The sequence below is a fragment of the Trachemys scripta genome, chromosome 11, assembly GCF_013100865.1.
Source record: "Trachemys scripta elegans isolate TJP31775 chromosome 11, CAS_Tse_1.0, whole genome shotgun sequence".
NCBI lineage: Eukaryota > Metazoa > Chordata > Testudines > Emydidae > Trachemys > Trachemys scripta.
This window is the reverse complement of record NC_048308.1, coordinates 38914564-38934274: the sequence shown is the minus strand read 5'-3', so window position 1 is coordinate 38934274 and position 19711 is coordinate 38914564. Positions and strand designations below refer to the sequence as shown.

The 19711-nt window shown below is 41.8% G+C and overlaps 1 pseudogene; it reads left to right on the top strand.

Annotated features, from left to right (window-relative positions):
* LOC117884984 overlaps positions 1 to 19711 on the top strand; it is a 195000-nt pseudogene that overhangs the window by 142629 nt on the left and 32660 nt on the right.

Sequence of the window (19711 nt, the reverse complement as noted above, 5' to 3'; positions counted from 1 at the left end):
TAGATCCAAAAGGGTGTGGTTATCTTCCCTGTTGTATATTTATTCCCCAATCTTGTTTCTCCTATACTGATTAGTGAACCCTTCCTAACATTGTGATGAAGAACTCCAATCCATGATCTGTCTTGAATTTTTTTTTCCCTACTGTATTTTTGAATGCCATTCTGAGATCTGGATTAACCTTTGCCATACAAAGAGAAAGGGAAAGGAATATAGCCTACAAGCAGTGTGATTAAGTGTTTGTACAGTGCCTAGCACAACTGACCCTGAACTTGATTAGGGACTCTGGCTAATTAAATACAAATAATTAATAATTTTCCAAAGCTTGTGGCCTGTTTTTATTCTGGACTGACACCATTAGCACTTCTATGTCTTTCATTGCACCATAAAGCTTTAGTTCAAGAACAGTGACAACTGAACATTTTTGTGAGTGATACTTTCAAAGAAATTAAATAATGAAATGTACAATATATTTCAGTTTGCTATGATCATTTTGATGTACCATTTGCAATGGAAATGAGTATATAACATATTCATGTGTACAGATAAGGAAAATGACAAACACTAGCAATCTTTGTTCAATTCATTTATAATATTCAGTACAAAAACATTTTCTTCCATTCTATTCCTTGATGAATTCTGTTTAGTTTTTAGGGGCAAAACACACACAAAAATTAAAACAAAGAATAACAAATTACTAGATACAAATATGCTTAATAGCCTTCTGTCTATAGGTGAAGTTTTGACTGAAAGTGACTGCAAATCCTAAAGCAAAAATTCTCTGGATTTTGTCATGAGTTACTGAAATGTAAAGAACTCCATAGTGATTTTTTTGTGGAATTCATAGATCTGATGTTCTCCTTACTATAAAATACTGCTTTTATATCTGTAGATCAGACTGAGAAATAAAACAGCATATGAAATCAGATAAATGTGTATGTATTCAAATATTCCTGTGTACATGTAAAGCTGTGATGCACAACCCACACCATGTTTAAGTGGTTGTTTTTTTCTTCCCAGCTAGTGTCACTCATTTTCTGCCCAATTTAATCTGCCATCAATGAAGCTCCTAACCCTTATGCCTGTGAAATACCCTACTCCAAATATAAATCGATGCTGGGTTTGCATTCCTTAAATTTGTTGATGCAGAGCTTGAACCAAGGTCTTTAAGAGAGATGGGATAACACTGAAACCTAACGATCACACATTAAATCACATGTCAACTCTTTTATCGTAGAGTATAGGTTTTCAAACTGGGAGGGGCGGGGCATGATGAGATTATCGGGGGGGTGCAAGGAAGTAACTGATTAAGAATGTTTTCTTGTTTCTTCCAATTATTGTTGAGGATGTAAGCAGTGTGTGAATGAGCTCTCCCCTGACAACTATCTGGAGAGGGGAAAAGACTTCAGGAGCAGATTGTATTTACATGAACATACCTACTCTGCGTAGGTATCCAGCAGACAGAGCTGTGTTGCCCAAAGTGATCAACTTTGGTTGATGTTGGGTTACAAATAAGTCAGGAAAGTAACTGAAATACTTTCCTCATAGATTGTATTTTCTAAATGGACAATTTACCTAATTCTCAATTACTGAGGGACAATCTCCACTCGTATATTTTGCTTTCCACAACCAACTCTCTAAACAACTTTTCATGAGTGATATACCTGAGTATTTGGATTCTAATATCTATGTATTGCTAAATCTATTCACCTAAATGTGGGTTATTGCTGGTTATGTACTCTATGTATCATATGACTTTAAAAACAAACTTTGTATTTGTGGATAATCTAAGCACTATACCCAGATGTACAGACACTTTTCTCAACCTATGTATTATATAATTTTTTTAACATTAGCTTTAATAAAAAATTTAAATCTGAATGCAGGGGTAGTGAAATGTTATCTTTACTGCATAAGTAAAGGGCACTAGAACTGTGCTTAGCCTGTCCTGATTGAGGGGGTCACCCTCAACTGAAATGAACTCCACTAAACCAGGGGCTCAGATGCAGACCACTGTGAAAGTAAGCAGGGGTGGAGACAGGTGTCCCTGCTAGGAGGTGTGGGCTCTATCTCAGAGCCCCAGGCACAGTTTAACCTGCCCCTCCCCACTGTTCAAAGACAGAGCTAAGTAGGGCTCCATTAGGAGTCTTTTCATTTTGTTAAGTGATCATTAGAGCTGGAATCACTTGTTGTGGAACAGGGTTTCTTCCCTACAATGAATTTTCCCCATTAGGATCTGACAATCACTGAGAGCTGAAAATCACATAGAGCTGTGGGGGAACCTCAAGAGACTGACCTACAGAGGTCACAGTGGAGAAGCAGGTGACAGCAGAAGGGAACTGTGGGCATCGGAGTGGCTGGCAGGGTGGCCAGCGGAATGGCAGCTGGGAGGATGGCCAACAGAGCAGAACGGCGGCTGGCGGGGCTCGAGCTGGTTCTGTGTTGTGTTGTTTTGTTGAAAAGGAAACCCTAGATATTGGACCTGGCCCTGGTTGCTGTTGACTCCACCTGGCAGAAGGGTTACAATAAAATAAGAATTCCTCCCACTAGCTGAGTCTCCTGCCCCAGCTTCTGCTGTGGAAGAACAAGGAGGCAGGAGGGATGAGGAGAGAAGGGAGTGGCCTCTCTCTGTTTGGGAGGTGGGGGAGACATTCTAGCTCGCTCGCTTCTCCAGAGGCTGATGTGCATGTTCTCCTTGGGGAAGTAGTTCCTGCCTACACAGGCTCTTGCTCATGCATGCTGGGGATTGCACCAGGGCTGGAGGAGCCTGAGGCCTGTGTGTGACTCTGGGGGGTCTATGGGACAGAGGCACAAGAAGAGGGTGCAGCTGAGAGTCCTGCTGGGGCTGCCAACCCAGAGCATGTCCTGGGCGCGGGAGGAATGGGATGGGATGCTAGACCCCAGGCATCCACGGAAACACAATTTCTGAGAAAGAAGGGACATGAATCTCCAAAGGGGGACACAGCAAAAAAGTTTGAGAACTTCTGCTGGGGAGCACTTGAGCAGAAATATCCAGCTAAATATCCATACTGATGCACATGGCAACAGTTAACAATGGCAAGGACATGTTGGGTTTGTAGCATACAGCCTGCAATTCCTGGCCTCTGTATGTCTGGAGGAGCGGCATAGTGCTAAGTGTGGGTGGAGGAAGAAGAATAAAGAACATTTATGTGCTAGACAGGCCGAGCCAAATCCAGGCGCTTCAGCATCAGCCTTCTGGGAAGCTAGTGAAAGGCTTATTTTGCAGTTCACTTTTCAAGGCTTGTCACCACCCTCTGCAAGGCTTGGTGAGGATTCTGTTGTCCGCAAGCCTGATGATACTCCTTTATTCACAGTGGCTGACAGCATTATATTTAGATACCTAAAAATATTGAACTTTGGTGTGGAGTGGTTGTAAACAACTGCCAGAGAGAGGAGGGAGCAGAGTTTTATTTCTCGCGGCTGCCAAAAGAGAAAAGTCCATTATTTGCAGTTGATAGGGGAGAGGAGCTGCAGCTGCCTGGGACTGGAAGGAGGGCTTTGTCTTTAGCTGTTTAAGGGGGCGAGCAAAGGGAAGCCTTTCCTTCGATCTCCAGGCGTTTTCCAGGGCAGCTTCAGTGGAGTGACCTTTTCCATTTTTCAGATACTCCAGAAATATGATTGTGATAGTTACCCTTCAGTGTGCTGCTGCATGGATCAAGAAGCTTCAGATATTTTTTCAAAGAGACAAACATGTTGTTTTTAGCTGGACTCAAAAAAGCTGAAGCCAAAGTTCAGCTAGAATTGATTGGCTTACAGGCTCCAGTCCACAAAAGATTTGTGCAGGAAACTTACTGAATGCCTAGAAATATATGTTGAGTGACAGAACACTGCCATTTGGGTAAGCTTCTGTGGAAATACTGTCTGAACAGATATTTTCTGGTATGATCCTGAATAAATCAAATCACATCAATCACCTTTAAGATTCAAACCAGCATTCCATCATTTCTGAGGACTGTCAAAGATAGAGCTGTACACACTAGCAAGTTGGTTTTACCAGTCTTTCCATTGGTGGTACTCCTTCTGCCACCCTCAATATTTATTTTATCTAGCTGTATTTTTAAACATGTTATGTGAATAAAAATTACATTTATAACACTCCACAAGTAGAAAACTACTGTGGGCATTTACCTTTAATAACAGCGGCATGCTTATTTATTTAGTAGAATATATTAAACTAGTTTATCTCCCAGTCTGATTTAAATACTATTCATTAATTGTCAGTAAACAGGCATGGTAGATTTTTAATTTTGATTGTAAGAGGGGTTCTTAACACCGTCTCAGAATAAAAAGGAATAAATGTCTACCTAGAATATTTCAGACCATAGGAAGAAATGTCCCTTGTACGAGCAAAGTTAGTGCCACACTGTAGTTTTTTTAAATGAGTATTTCACACAGTCTTTTTTTGTATATGTTTCTAGTTATTTATTGATCACTACACACATTTGTATCCTGGTTCTACACTGCATGCAGCATTCAAAGCCTGGCTTTATTAGCCCTTACAAGAGTAAATATGCAATACATAATTCTTGCTCCTAATTCGAACAATACTTTTGAGGTACAGTGAATGACTTTGTGCAAATCCTGGACAGAGCACATAGCCAGAGTAAATAGATTGTGCACTGGAGGAGGGAGGAAGAGAGCAAAGTCTTCTATCCACCCCATAATATGGAGCAGCGGCAGAGCTCCTCCTCTAGGCTGTGTAGACCTCATAGCTGCTACGTTCTCTTTTAGGTATGGGTGTTTGGCCAGTGAATCCACTGGCCCTGCTTCCAAGGAAATCCTTATCTGACATGCAGAGGCTATGGATATCCTGCAGGCTCCCCAGATCCTGCCCCTCCTCTCCCTCTCTCTCCCCCCACACAGAGAAACTGCTCTGAATTTGTCTGTGTTCCAGGCCTTCCATTCCCACATAGGGTAGGGAGTCAGAATTGTCCCCATAGCAGTTGTGTTTATGCTAATTTTGTAGCACTGTATATTACTGTCTTGGTGTTTGTTGGAGTTGGCTGATATGCAGCACAAGTCCCAGTTAGGTGCAGAGAATGAGGCAATGACCGACAGCAACAACACAAGGGATTCCTATCACAGTCACTCAGAATTATACAACACAACACAAATAGATCTTTTGCATAATGGCTAAAAAAACTATTAATAATGGCCATCTTTAGTAGCGTAGCAACAGCCAAATCCTTCAAAAGAGCAAGTTTTCATTGATAAAGCATTTCATTTAAACATTGAAATTTGGCATAATGTGGACTATGAAATAAGTTTTGAAAGGACGCTGATGATTAAGAAGAAATGCAGTGGGCATTTAATAAATGGAGGAACCGCAAGATAATTAACTGGCATGCATAAAGATTCATGCTTTATACCAAAATTTTAATTTTGCACATAAATGTGCCTGATGTAGGCAGCATTTAATCACCTAGCTGACAGGAGTAACTACTTTCATTTAACCTTGACTGAAGATCATGAATTCTAACAGGTTTAATTGGATACATCATTTAACAGAATGAACAGAGCAAATTTTTCTCAATTCATAGGTTCTGATTGACATGCACCAGCAATAAGGCGTTGCACAATTAAAGCTGATCTGTATTCCTGGCCTGGGCAGCAATTGCCATAGTGATGTGACACTGTTTGATCACTGTGGCACTGAAACTATACTGAATTTCCCCTTGTTTTGAAAAGGGCAATGCTTTAAAAAGACAGAGACACAGAGAGAGATTTTGGCACTTTATTATTATTATTATTATTTAACATTAAATCACATTGATATGCAGAAACTGTAAGGGAAGGAACTTGTCTTGTTATCTGTAACTTGGGGAAAAACAAAAATGGGATCTTCTTTTATCCATTTAGTACATTATTTACAGAAAGTCAAAAATGTGGGTAGTCAAATGAAAGGTAACACATCAGGGGCTCTGACTGTCTTGGACTTCTAATTGACTAGGAAATAGTGCTGCATGGCTTTCTAAATTCACCTGCAGTTTGTTGTTCTCTCCTTACTAGAATTCAGCCACAACTTACCCGGTCTGTGTGGGCACGGGAAGGGGTGCACATGTCAAAAAGGAGTAGAAAACGGGGGAAGGGGGAAAGTGGTACCTAAAAGCGAGTTCCATTTTCTTGCATGTAATATTTCATATGATGAAATCTTGAGAAAATTGCTTAGGTAAGTTAATACTGCCCCCAGGCAACTTCCAGTTCCCCAAACAGCTCTTATTCATAAGCTCACCAGCGGTTCACTGGCTCTGGCAGCAGTCCATGGGTCATATATTTAACCTACATGAACTGGAACTATTTCTTTCGTGGATTAATCACAAACAGGGGTTTCTTCTCTATCTCCTCACTGTCTGCCTATTTTTTCTCCTTCAGACAGCTGCCTTTTATTAAAAACAAAATTGCCAAAAATTACATTGCTCTCACACTGAGCCTCAGACCAATGACCCAGTTATTCCAGGGGGCATGCTGCTCCTGCTTCTAACCCTGGAAAGTTCAGAGACATTGAACTTCAAAATCGTGATTTTAGAGGTCTCTAAAATTCAATTAGCCATATATTTCTGCATCTGAGGGATTTACAGTTTGGTTCATTGTACTCAGTGGGCAGAGAGAAGCAAAATTATTCCAGTAAAAAAGTTCCAACTCTCCCTAATATTTTTAAAAAGTTTGTTAAATATACAGCATAACCCTTATGGCCATATGCTCAGCCTCTCCAGCAAAGGGGGTGTAATGCTGCCTGAGGTTTCTTCCAGTATATGGGGAATGCCTAGCTGGTATGGGACTGGTATCTTGGCCTCTCCAGTACAAGAGGTGGAGCCAGAGATCAATAGGTATTTAGGCACTTAATGCCCATTGATTTAAATTGGAATTAGGTACCTAAATACCTAAGAGGAGCTGGGCCAACGTGCCTTGGCAATCCTTCCTGAGCCTGAGGCTGCGCTAACGTGCCCCATGCAGGGGACAGGAAGGTAGCAGAAAACCACCTTTACTCCCAGCCTCTTCACTCCTCTGCTGTGATATACCTGGGGCTCTGACCCTAAATATGATGGTGTGATATAGAAGTTATATTGTTCCTTATCTAAAATAAATGTAACGGCCCTTGTTAGGAATGTTTGTGTTGTATAACTCACTTGGTCATGCCAATAAAATTTCTGTACCAGCCACGTGTTCTGTATTATATACATTACCCTCCTATAATGCCACAGGGATTTCAACGAGACCATTAATGAATGAAGCTTTACAACACCCCAGTGAGGTAGCTAAATAGTGTTATCATCCTCATTTTGCAGAGGGGCAAACCACAGCACAAGGAGGTTTTGATTTTTCCCATGGTATACAGAGCAAGTGAGTGGCAGAACTGGGGTTGAAACACAGAGCTCTTAAGGCACCTGATTTAACCATCAGCTACAAAGGCCAAAATTCTTCATAAAGTTATAGTTATGAAATCTCATACTGGACAATTGCAGTATTTTTAGGGTTTAAATCCCAGATCACAGCCAATGGGAGTATGCACATGTTCCAAATTTCACCTCTGTTTAAGCGCTTCACTGGATCTGGGGCCTTGCAGTACATTTAACATTGCCTTTTTGGCTTTCAAAATTCTCTACACATTTATTAATGTCACATCAATCCATTCACTAGCCAAGTCATTCTGCGCTTCTCCTCTTGGAGTCATTTGTGTTCCTTTGCTGTGATGCTCCTGAGTTGGAAATCACGTTCTCACTAGTGCTCATGCCCAACCATCTGTGCTGAACTCGCTGTTCCGCTCCGTCCTCTGGGAACAAAAGAGGCTCTGATCCAACGGGCCTACTCACGCATACAGTTGAGAGTGTGTTTAAGTGCATTGTTGGATCATGACCCAAGCTGCTTCCTCTTGCCAAATCTGAGGTAGAATGTTCAAAAGCACCCGACTGAGAAGCCACTTTTCAAAAGTGAGTTAGCGACATACGAGCCTAAATCCCATTGACTATTTATTTATTTATTTATTTATTTATTTATTAAAGCCATGGCTACAGCTACAAACTGTGATTGACGCAAATTACAGCAGCAATCAGCCACTGAAGTTTGTGCATATGCATCTTGGTTGCTTGCATGGATGCTGCAGGTATTTACCAGGCGCGCTTGTCAATGCACCATGTGGAATACCATGTGCCAGGCACTGCCATCTGACACAATGTCTTTTGACACAACTGTGTTGTGGGGTAGAAATGAGTTGCCCAGGGATCTCTGGGCACTAGAGGGTCAATTTCCCAGTATGCAACTTTCTTCATCTGATAATGTCAGCCCATAGTTTTTGTGCCTCTTTTTTAATCCCACAAACCCATGTAGCACTTTTTAGTGTCCACCATCTCTGACAGAACCAGGGCGCCCACAGAGATGGCCCTATTCTCATGAACATTGCAAACAGGACACATGATTTTCCTGATTTACAGACCCTTAGGAAGGATGGAGGATATGAGGATAGTTTATTGAGGATGTGGTGAAAAACAATTTGAAGGTTATCGGTAAAATTCACAAAGCAGCTACAGATGGTGGAGTGCTGCTTCTGGGCCCAAGAAATGAGCGCTGAATGGTGGGTTCTCATCGTAATGCAGGTTTGGGACACCAAGCAGTGGCTGCAGTGCTTCTGGCTCTGAAAGGCAACAGTCCTAGGGTTTGTCAGCTGAGCTCACCCCAGCCCTCCAATGCAGGGACACCAGAATGAGAGCTGCACTGACAGTGGAGACCTGAGTGGCAAGTGCAGTCTACAGATGCGCAATGCCATCAGGGCCGGCTCCAGGCACCAGCTTAACAAGCAGGTGCTTGGGGCAGCCAAGGGAGAGGGGCGGCACCTGCGGCAATTCGGGGGCGGCAGGTCCCTCACTCCCTCTTTTTTTTTTTTTTCGCTTGGGGTGGCAGAAATGCTGGAGCCGGCCCTGAATGCCGTGTTGCTTCTGGTCAATGGGAAATCATTTTGGGGTCACAGTGGGGGACATTGTCATGCAAGTATGTAGGGCCATTAATCAATTCCTGCTATGCTGCTCTTCTGCCCCAGCTATGGTGACTATGGCCTGCCAGGGGCATGGTTGTTTGCAAGAAACAATTCAGATTTGGTTCCTATTCCCTGGGTACAAGTATAGGGCAATGGCACTGTCACTATTTTTCCACAACTGTGGTGGTTTTAGCTGATATCTCACTGCTGATGATAACAAAGGCACAGATAATGCAGCTGCTCCTGTGTCTCAAAGCTATCTGGGTCTATATGCCACTAGCTTGTTTACTGCCAGCCAAACTCATTGCAGAGTGGTATGGGGACGTGTCCTACTCTGGAAGAAGAAATAAGGCAGCTATTCCTCTAAATTTTCCAGAGAGAACTGCAAAGCATCTCCATGAAAGTTGCAGCTCGATCTTTCAGGAGGATACAAGGGACATCCCTATGTAGAGTAGAACCTCAAACTCCAGAGTTACAAACACCTGACTAGACAACCACACACCTCATTTGAACTGGACGTACGCAGTCAGGCAGCAGAGACCAAAAAAAGCAAATACAGTACAGTGCTGTGTTAAACGTAAACTACTAAAAAAAAAAAATTAATAATGGAAAGATTTGACAAGGTAAGGAAACTGTTCAGTGCTTGTTTCATCTAAATTAAGGTGGTTAAAAGCATTTTTCTTCTGTATAGTAAAGTTACAAAGCTGTATTAAGTCAATGTTCAGTTGTAAACTTTTGAAAGAACAACCGTAATGTTTTGTTCAGAGTTACGAACATTTCAGAGCTATGACCAGGTTCCATTCCTGAGGTGTTTGTAACTCTGAGGTTCTACTGTACGTACACAAACTGCTCTCCATCCACTTCCCCTTCCCCCTGCCTAACCCAACAAGGGAGTGAAAAGCAGATACCAACTCTACCTCTGATTGTTGTACTGCTACCTCTTCTCACACGAGTAAAACAAGGAAAAGTTGATACCTGTGTCTTGTTAACTTGGGGATGGACTGGTCACCATCTTTACATTTAAATATTGTGAGGAAAAATGCATGCTACACTTACTGAGGTCCCTTCCCCTTCAGTGGACTCGTCCGTGTTCAGCTGGTGCCAATGGCTAGACTATGGTTGAATCTTGAATGGTATCTCTACACAGTCTGACGCAAGCCTCCCAGCCTGGATCAATAGACTTGGGTTAGCAGGGCTCATGTTAGTGCTCTAAAAATAGCTATGTAGGCAACTCTTGAAAGTTGTGGCTCGGGCTCTGAAGCTTCCCCCACTGCATCCCTAGGATTCAGAGCCCAAGCCCCAGCCTGAGCCACAACTTCAAAGTGTTGTTTGCACAGCTATTTTTAGAACATTAGTTTGAGTCCCACTACCTCCAAGACCATCAACCTGGGCTGCAAGGCTGGTGTCCATGAGCTGTGTAAACATACCTGAAATGGCCCTGGCTTGTGGCATGCTGGAGCCCCCCTACCCACTAGATGTCCCTTTCCATCTTCATAGCAGGAGTCTCTATCTCAGGCTTCTCCATGGTCTGCGGGGTGCTGATGGAGTTTCCAGCAAGTATGACATGCAGCTTCTTGTGAACATGGCCCCTACAGCACAGCACCAGATCTATTGAGCCCCTTGGTCTTACAGTACATCTGCCACAGTTCCTTCACTTCCACACAGCACTGATGCTGATCCCTATCTTAGCCCTTTGCCTGCATCCCCCATAGCGATCAGTGGCAGCAATTGGAAAAAAAAAAAAAGCCGCAATCGTCGGCGGCAGTTCAGCGGCAGGTCCTTCACTCCTAGAGGGAGTGAGGGACCTGCCGCCCCCGAATTGCCGCAGGTGCCGCCCCTCTCCCTTGGCCACCCCAAGCCCTGCTTGTTAAGCTGATGCCTGGTGCTGTCCCCCATGCAGTCTGTTCATAGATGTCCATATTTCTATGGCTGGTCTGTGGCGGTGCCTGCACAGTCCTTCTCCCCACAGGCCCAGGAGGTACAATACTGCCTGTCTACCCCAGGTGGGAATGCATCTAGTACATGGAGTTCCATCGTGGGTTGGGCAGTTGCACACAAGGGAGAGCTGCTTACTGTGTCACTGTAAGTGGGCGCTTATGTCAGCCAAAGACAAATTTGAGCGTAGACACACACACTAACAGTTTGATGCAAGGCAACTTTCCCTCTTATGAGATCAAATCTGTGGTTTCTTTTTTTAATGCTGTTTTGAACAAATATCAAAAATTACAGGAACTGACACTTTTCCCTACTGCTTTCCAACTGTACCATCTGATGGTGTGATTTGGGAAAGGATGCTAAGAGCAGTCATGTTTACATCTTTCTCACAGTGTATAATTTAACTTTCAGAAATATAAAATAAGACAGCAGAAATATTTTTACTTGTTCTTACAATGTCCAAAGTTGTTTCTTACTGTTTTTATTTGAAGGAACTAGACACAAACCTGGCTGCCTTAACCACTGCCTTTCAGAGAGCTACAGCTGAGCAAGTCCGCTGCCAGGAAGAAGTGAATAGAACTAACAAGACTATTGAGCTGGCCAACAGATTAGTGAAAGGTCTGGAGGTGAGGTCCTACAGGGCAGGCTAATGAAGCAGCCTCCAGAAAGCATTTCTTTGTTATACACTATTGATCTGGCAATAACAGAGGCACTTAGCAAAGAACCTGATGAGCTGAAAAAATTATGTCATTATCATTCATTTTTTTCATAATAGAAGCATGTTTTTGACCTTTACATTTTCTTATATTTTGCCTCACGGTGGTATATATTAACTGTAAGATTACTAGTAACTAACACATCCAAGAACATTAAAAGAATGGATCTAGTGAATCGTAGGTATTGACAATGACGATGATTTAATAAGATGCAATGGCTTTATTTGCAACAATTAAACAATGCTAATGATACTGCCCTTGCTTCGGGTACATACAGAATAATACAGTTTGGGCTACTTAGTTAAATAATATGATAATTCCCTAATTAGCTCTCTGAGATGTGCAGTGGGTATTACATGAGAGAGAATAAATAATGGCAAACCAATGAATTATCAAAAATCCATATTGTCTGTTGATTTAGGTTGGCTCAGGGGAATCCATATTCACTAATGGATTTTTCATTCATCATCCAACTAGATTTTTACCTTATATATTTTTTTCAGCTATTTTATTCCATGTTAAAATTCATTTGGGGAATCTCTTGCTATAGTTTACTGGCATTATAGGTGTTGTGCAATTTGAGCCAGTCGTTTGAAGCTGACGTGGATAACCAAATATGTGGACAGCAAAAAAAAAAAATCTATTTGTTATTACGTAAAATTATATTGCTCAGTCTCTCTGGCAGAACTTAAAATAAAGCACAGCATTTCCAGAAACCATAGATAGGATTGACTGACTGAAGGAGAATGCAAAAGGCCCACTGTTTCTGTTTAAAGAAGCAAAATCAAATAATTTAAAATGTTAACATCCCAACTGAATTGAAAGTTCAGGGGGGAGGGATAGCTCAGTGGTTTGAGCAATGGCCTGCTAAACCCAGGATTGTGAGTTCAATCCTTGAGGGGGCCACTTGGGGATCTGGGGCAAAATCAGTACTTGGTCCTGCTAGTGAAGGCAGGGGGCTGGACTCAATGACCTTTCAAGGTCCCTTCCAGTTCTAGGAGATGGGATATCTCCATTAATTATTTTTATTATTATAAAGTATAGTATATTTTTAGTGAGAAACTAATGCCTGTAAAATTAAACCACATACATAATACAGAATAATAAAGGCTCCAATACAGCAGATCTTTCAAAATTATTGCAATAAATGGTTATTCTGGAGCATCAGATATTATTTTCTTCTGCCTAATGTATCATATTGTTTGGTTCCATCATGACCCCCTGCTGTGGTTGACAAGCACTGGAATAGCAACAGAGAGATGAAAAGGGGAGGCGTATAATGAAAATAATCTAAAGGAGGAGACGGAGATGAAAGGAAAGAAAAGTTGAGTCATTCACTAGATGAAGATGACAGTCAGGTGAATTTTAATGGCAAGTCCTTCACCAGGCACCTCTCAAAGCAACAGTTCAGTGAAGAGACTGGATAGCTCAAGGGATTGGTGGTGGGATACTAAGTCTATCACCTGTACATAATTGTATCAAATTTGACCAACGTCAGTAATGACCCAAAGCTGTTATCATTGGATGGTTGTTGCATAGCCTGTATGAAGTGAATATGCGTAGACCATATCCCTAGTGACCAAGAGGATTGATTATTTTTCATCTTAATTTTTGCTGAGAACATATTATTTCATTAGCTTTATGCAGCCTTGCTGCAGTGATAGTTGCACATTGCACGAGCAAATACTAGAAAGGTAATTGTTCCCAAAATTCCCTTTGAGCAAGTGCTGCACAAGTGGATCTTTCTATTGCATTAATATGTATATTAAATTTTTTAGACTAAATGGAATTTCATCCTGAAAATCATCAGAAGAGAAAACACAAGCACTGGTTATTTGTTAGTATACTAATTCCTGGGGAAAGTACTTCCACAGTCTTGGAAGCTGAAGTTGTCTAGCCACAGGAAAGAAACAAGGGATCAATCAAAGTCAATAGCAAATCTTCTATTGACTTTAGTGGATGCAAGATCAAGAACCGGAAACAGGCAATGGCAGTGTAAGTTTTCCCTGCCACTCCACCAGTGTCACTGAGCCCTGACACAAAAGATCATCTCTAGGGCCTGAGAAGTTAGTTCTGTCTCTGTATCCCTTCCATCTTTGGCCTCTGATTGGTGCCAATAATGCTGTGGTCATCTGCTTGCTAATCACAGAACTGAGGCCACCAACTCATTTCATATAAGTTACCAAACAGCCATTTTCAACAACTTTTCCACCACTAATGCCCTGAGTTGATTTTTCACAAGTCATCTGGATATCAGAGATATTACCAGTCCCCAAAGCCAACCAGACTCAAGACAAAGCTTTAACCCTTCCCTAGAAATTTCTGCATCTATGCAGCATAGCTATCCCTTTACTACCATGCTGTTGATTAGATCTTGTCCCCCCCACTGCCAAAAGCAACCTGCAGTAGAGCAACATAACATTGAACATAGGCTATTTTGTGCAACATATTTTGTGCGAACTCCAAACTATTTGTCTTGTTTCTAACACGTGTGAGTAACCCCACATGTTCCCAGAGCAATAACAACTTCCTTTTAGCAGTTTGTTTGTAAACAATTAATTAACAAGGATCTTTAATCCTTGTATTCTAGTCCGAAGATGTGAGATGGGTTCAGTCAGTCCCTCAGGATTGTAAACAAGAGCAAACTCTATGTGGAGATATGCTCCTACCTGCAGCTTTTATTTCTTATGCTGATTCATTTGCAAAGAGATATAGGCATGAGCTAGTTCAAAACCTGTGGATGCCTTACTAGCGGGTAATTCAAGACTTGCACACACCTTCTTAATTGAAATGCTTATACTGTTTATTTTTTTAAAAGCACAGTTAATCAGAAAAATCCAACATCTGCTGTATTTCCTTTTTTACCTGTTGATTCACCAGGTAGCTTAAATGTACTTTCTGCAAATGTCTCATTGTATAGGAAGGTAAATTTGAAAATAATAAATCAGCCAAGTGCACTCCTGAACAAGAGCAAATTATGCCACTGGTTAGTGCTTACTGTTGTTTGAAACATATTCACTAGGTGACGAGAGCTGGCCATGCAGACTAACCCAAAGACCTGGGGGAAATGGTTTGCAACCCAGAGCAATTGCCAGGCCCAGCCAGTATTCTGCTTAGTGCTGTGGCGAGAAGCTTCCCTACTGCTTGTATGAGGGGACAGGCTGTTAATACTCTATTCTCGCCCCTCCATTGTGCACCAATGGTGCACAGAGCAAGATTTAGTGTTCGGTTATAACACTGGTTTCATGGTGAATGCTATAGTTAAGGTTGCATTGAGACTTCCATCTGAACCTGCTGTTGTATCGTGTTCATAACTTTCCTTCAGATGAAAATTTCCTTTACATCTGAAATTTTTCATGCTTGGTTTCAGTTGAAATGTGATTTTTTTTTTTTTTGCAAGCCTGAGTAAAATCCATTCACTGGTATTGAATTATGCAAGGATGGGGAAAAAAAGATATTTTTTCTATTGTAAAAAAGTCTTTTTTGCACATTTATGACTCACAAAAAGCTGAATGTTACAAGCTGAAACTTTCCAGGTGGCTAGTTTTGACTGAGGGCCAGTCTCCAAGCTAATTACAAAGAAAGAGAGAAAGAAAAAGTTACATATAGTGTTTTATATGATTAACTAATTTGTTTGAGATGTTTCTATTATGAATCACTTAGCGTAAGTTTAAAGTAATAATCTTATTTAAGATATTTTAAAATATTATAATTACATAATACCAGTGTTTTGTGCTGCAATTTCACTGTGGCATTCCACACAGTAGCTTTTGTCTATGAAAACGTGGAAGCTCACAGTGAAAGCAGTATAGTAATTAGTGTTTTGTGAATCATGTGCTTTGACCAGAGAGAGTGCTAGGCACAGCTCAGGAGGAGAAGAGAGTGCAAAGTTGGCATTAGACTGCTTTTATCCTCTCCTGATCCTGGGGCTGTCTGGATGCCAGGCTGGCCTCAGTAAATTAGAGCAGTCTGGGGGCTACTCTAAATTATTATGCAGGCTCCCAAGAACACCAAGGGACCATCCTAGCAACTAAGGACTTTCGGTGTATAAAGAAAACAGTCCTCCATTTCCCCAGATATACTCTTTGCAACAATGGGTGGAATAGCAGGTGTCAAAGGAACAGTACAGTAGCTCTGTGGCAAGGGTAGTTAATAGGCAGACTGTGGACCAAATCTGGACCTCCGGACACTTTTGAACAGACCACAGAATCTTTTTATTCTCTTAATCTTAATTTTATTTTTGTATTATTTTCTCTGGAGTTTGGATCTTGACCAAGAAATTTAGACCTTGACAAAAAAGAATTGATTATGTCTCGTCTGTGGGCTGGTTTAGCCTGTGTTAGATCAACTTTGTGCTAATACAGGGCAAAATTTGGGCCTGAATCCCTTTTTTCTTAAAAACGTGGAAATAAAATATACACATTTATATTAATGTAATAATGTTAAGGCCATAATTTGAAACACTCTACAGTCAGGGTGTACAAAAAGCAGGAGGTTTTCATGGTAATTTGCCCACATGGCATGTGTAGAGCTAAATTCTGCTCTGTTATACCACCCTAATCTGCAGTAACTTATTTGAAGACAAAGGATTTCTTATAGCTATGAGACAGTGTAGCTGAGAGTGGAAATTGGCCAATCGCGTCCTGATTATACTGCTAAAGGTTTAATATACAGCCCTGTCTTTTGACTGTTTAAAATTATAACCCAATTTCTTACATTCATGTGTTGATTAGTAAAAAGTTAAGAAGCGTAATGCATTTTTTTTTCTGTTGATGCAGTTTGTTCTTTACAAGCATTACAAATATGTGTGAAAAGATATTGTGACACACAAGCCATTGAAACTAGCAATTTAAAAGTTAACCTTTATTACTTTAGGTCCCCATTCCAATGACGGCAGGTCTTGATCCAATCTCCATGCTGACGGATGATGCAACAATTGCTAAATGGAACAATGAAGGCTTGCCTAGCGATACATGTCCACACAAAATGCCACTATTCTTACAAACGATGAACATTGGCCTCTATTGATTGACCCCCTGCTCCAGAGGGATCAAATGGATAAAAAGCAGATATGGCTCAGATTTGAAAGTCATCCATTTGAGTCAGGCAGGATAAAAGCTAGTTGGCAGCTACCAGAATTAGTAGGAATAGGAACATTTATTTGTTGAGCTGCTGAAAAGATGCGGGGGCTAATTTTATCATGAACTGTTTTCTTTATATCCCAGGAAGCATTAAAAACTCTAATAAACTGTTTTCTTACTATATAAGTTTATCGAAGTATCCAGTGAAATAATTAACTGAGTTGTCTGCTAACATCTTCAGCACTCTGTCCATGTCTCCCCCGACCCCTGTAGATTTTTACAGGTATGTTGACATTATACAGTAGGTAGTTGTTGCTGGAGATCCTGTTTTGATAGAGAACTCAGATGTAACCATTGAACTGGTACCTGACCCACTACTTGGAAGGCATATGCTAAAGAAAGGAAGGTAAATCAGTTTGCTATCACGCCATCAGCCATCTCTCCACTTACGTTTATTTATATTTACTGTATCGTTTCATCAAAGTTCTCCGGCACCTGTGTGATTGGGTGTGCTACCATCTGGGTACTGCATTGCCCCTGAAAGGTTGGGCCCAGCTGCATCTTCCAGCTGCTTAACCCTTCCCTGTATATAGGTATATAAAATCATGAGTGGTGTGGAGAAAGTGAATAAGGAAAAGTTATTTACTTGTTCCCATAATATAAGAACTAGGGGCCATCAAATGAAATTAATGGGCAGCAGGTTTAAAACAAATAAAAGGAAGTTCTTCTTCACACAGTGCACAGTCAACCTGTGGAACTCCTTGCCTGAGCAGGTTATGAAGGCTAGGACTATAACAGGGTTTAAAAGAGAACTAGATAAATTCATGGAGGTTAAGCCCATTAACGGCTATTAGCCAGGACGGGTAAGGAATGGTGTTCCTAGCCTCTGTTTGTCAGAGGTTGGAGATGAATGGCAGGAGAGAGATCACTTGATCATTACCTGTTAGGTTCACTCCCTCTGGGACACCTGGCATTGGCCACTGTCAGTAGACAGGATACTGGGCTGGAGGGACCTTTGGTCTGACCCAGTATGGCCATTCTTATGTTCTTATGTGTGGCTTTACACACATGACAGGGGAAAACTAAAGTGTGGGCCAGGGTTCTATCTGCACAATCCTGGCTGTACTACCCGGGGACCTTGTGAGACCCAGCTGAGTAGTGTTCCCCAACACACTGTGGAAGCAGAGAAAGAACTGTCATGCATTGCATCCCCTTCCTGTCAGTTCTTTCTCTGCGTCCACAACACCAATATGGAATCTTCCTCACTTCCCTACTGTAGCACCGGAGGGGTTATGCCAACATATGTACTGCCATGCAGCGATCAAAAATAGGCACCATTTAGCAATGCTCTTGTCTCCTCTCCCCAAGAGGAGGAGTGGCTGGAAGGGAGCCATATCCTCCACTTTATTAACTTGATTTCTTTATTTCACTATTTTGACATAGGGAGGTGTATCCCCCTCCATTCAAGTCGTGTACCCTTCTCTCTGAGATAGAGACTGGCTGATATAAGTGGGTTCCTCAGCTATTCACTCCCCTTTTATCGAGTGGCATTTCCCCCTCCTCCCCATTACAATCCTCAACCCTTTCCCTCCCTCTAGTTTAGCTGCACCTACAGCCCTTTTGCAACTACCAGGGATTCTCCCTTCCATCCCATGGCCCTGCCAGAGACTGAGAATATCCCATCTCTCTTGGTCATTGCCTCTATTGCCCAAGATTGTTTCTGACTATAGGGCTCATGCACGCTAGCTTGTTATGTTACCCGGCTTGTCTAATCTCTTTAACTCGCATAACCCTGGGAAAGTTGCCATAATGCAGCTCTTACCTACAATTTAGGCAAGAGAGAACTCTATTAATGGAATAGCATAGAATTCCTTCAGTTCCTTTTCTCTACTCTTTAATCATACTAGGAGAAAGTAGTTAGTGAGCTACAGTAACAAATTCCTGACTCTTGAAATTTAGTTCTAATTACAGCAGCTCCCGGATCCCTAATCAAACAGGTCAAACTGAGGAACAAAGTGGAGTCATCACAATCCTCACATTCCTGTCCTGATCCTTTCACCTTTTTTCTCTTGTTATCTTAATTTCCCCACTTAACTTTAAATCTTACTTCTCAGTTTGTCTACCTATTGAGAACAGCCTTCTTAAGGGCTAGTCTACACTGGCAACACTAAAGCGCTGCCACGCCAGCGCTTTAACATGGCTTGTGTGGTCATGGCAGAGTGCTCTAAAAAAACCCACCTCCATGAGGGGCGTAGCTACCAGCATTGGTGCACTGTCTTCCCTGGCGCTTCACAGTGCTGAAACTTGCTGCACTCAGGGGAGGGGGTGTTTTTTCATGACACCCCCACAGCGCAACTACATGCAGAATCCTCCCTACTGATACACTGGTATACTGATACTCCTTCCCCAGCAGCTTCTCCTCAACTTCTCTACAAGTGTGGGATTCTATTGGCTGGGGGTTGGAGGTATCAGTCATCAGAAGGGGCCTGGAGAACTGCCTGTAGATAGCATAATCCTTTCAGAACCCCACGGATTTGTCACAGATAAGTGCTGAGAAGTTCATGCTCCTGGTCTATGGATTGTACTCACTGCAAAGTTGCAACTGGAGACCAGGGACCAATGCCAGCAAGGTCATTAAGCTGCTTCTGCTGCTGTTGGTGGGGTAGGATGCCACATGAATTCCCTCAGACTGACATTTGGGGCCATGATTCTTTGCAAATCATCAAGGGTCTGTACACTTAAGGCACACCCCAGGCTATGTCTGCTCAGCTACTACCCCTATGAACCAAGGGGATAATGCCTCAAGTTTTCCATATCTTTGAAGCTATTAATGTTGTGTATGACTTCTTCCCACTTCTGCATGTTTTTGCCTGAAAGAGGATGACATGACTGGTGTGTGGTGTACCCAGAAATAATTGTAAGATATGGTCAGACATAAATCTGGATGTTCAACTCAGATTTATTAGGATGGAATCTATAGCCAGTAATTAGCT